The sequence below is a fragment of the Astatotilapia calliptera genome, chromosome 14 (genome assembly GCF_964374335.1).
Source record: "Astatotilapia calliptera chromosome 14, fAstCal68.1, whole genome shotgun sequence".
Taxonomy (NCBI): domain Eukaryota; kingdom Metazoa; phylum Chordata; class Actinopteri; order Cichliformes; family Cichlidae; genus Astatotilapia; species Astatotilapia calliptera.
This window is the reverse complement of record NC_137435.1, coordinates 3506957-3508412: the sequence shown is the minus strand read 5'-3', so window position 1 is coordinate 3508412 and position 1456 is coordinate 3506957. Positions and strand designations below refer to the sequence as shown.

Genomic DNA, 1456 nt, shown 5'->3' with positions numbered 1-1456 from the left:
CAGAGCTACAATAGTGGACCATGTAATCAACCGTGGAATGACCCTGAGGGTAGCTGGCCAACGGGTCCAGCCTAACTCGAGCCGCTACACTGTAGCAAGCACCATAAGGACATCTTGAAATGAGAATCGGTGAGTACAGTCACTCCGCACAAAGATTTGTAGCACTGCCATATGCCAATGAGAAACACACCAATACCATTGATGTAAAAATACTGAAATTGTTACTTTACAGAATTGCTAGATGACCAGATGCTGGGGCAGAGGAAGCATGTTCACTGCAGACCAAGTAACCCATATAGTCATTATGGCGATTGCAAATAATCCTATACTTGGAAATAAACACTTGTGTTTGTTTTGATGTGTTTGAATAAACAGCAGTACTTGAAGTTTGGATCCCTCTATGCTTATGGATCTATGACAGAAGTATGAGCTCACACTGACATAGCCTACCTTGTGCACAGAGAAAGCAAAAGCCAGAAGTGTTTTGTATTCATACCATCAGTGTGCAGTTGGCGCATTGTGTGCTTAGTAGATGATGGCTTGTGTGTACTGTTTGATACGGAAACACCATTTTTACGAAGGTGTGAAGAGTTAGTCTAGCTGTGTTTGCTTTTGCAAGAGAACTAAAATGTTTTGATTATTGGGTGACAGGTTTTCTTATTTGTGTGAAGAGTTTTGCAAAATTAGCAAATAGTTACAAAAATGTGCTTAAGCAATCAGAAAAAATTGTAAAAAGACACCAAAATCCAACAGCAATATTTTATTGAAACATATTTTAAATCTAAAAATGCAGTTTAACCAGTCACAGCTGATTCTCATTGTAGATGAACATCTACACAGGTGTTACTCCTTCAATTTTTCAACTCCTTCAATTCTGGCAGCCAGAAGATTCTTTCCTAGGTGTATTGCCCAAGATGACATAAGATGTGATGTGGATGAGAACCTGTGGCCAAATGGAGAAGACCGAGTAGATTAGCATTACTATTGTATGTGTATCAGTGGATGGTGTGTATACAAATTCTTGTATTTTGGGATTACTTAGTGCAAAAAAATAAAAATACATAAACAAATATTAACGAATTCTGCATGATGTCTGATTCATTCCAGTAACATATATTGAAATTATAAACAGAGATGTGTCCTTGTTTTACACAAGAAAACACTGTAATGCTACATGTTGTTAGTGTTTTTTAGGTCATTGTTTTGTGGGTGACAAAGTGTGTTTGTCGGCTGTCAACCTTTGCTAGTGTTCTGGAAGAATGAGTTTATTTGAGACCTGAATGAAGTGTTTTGGTAGTTGTAGTGCATTTTGAATGTGAAATGAACTGCTTTGCCAAGCTGACGGTCAGTTAGGAGGATTGTGTGAAGAGTTTTGCAAAAGTGACCTAAGTATTGAGACATGTGTCCTAGCGTCTGTAAAAAACTGTAAGCACAAACACCACTGCACCTGTAAACT

General features: G+C 38.0%; 1 long non-coding RNA gene across 1 annotated transcript; it reads left to right on the top strand.

The window, feature by feature from the left end:
- On the top strand, positions 1-386 carry LOC145420049 (uncharacterized). The gene is made up of 2 exons (XR_013901339.1): positions 1-129; positions 233-386. It is a non-coding gene; the product is annotated as an uncharacterized LOC145420049 (long non-coding RNA).
- The last annotated feature ends 1070 nt before the right edge of the window (positions 387-1456 follow it).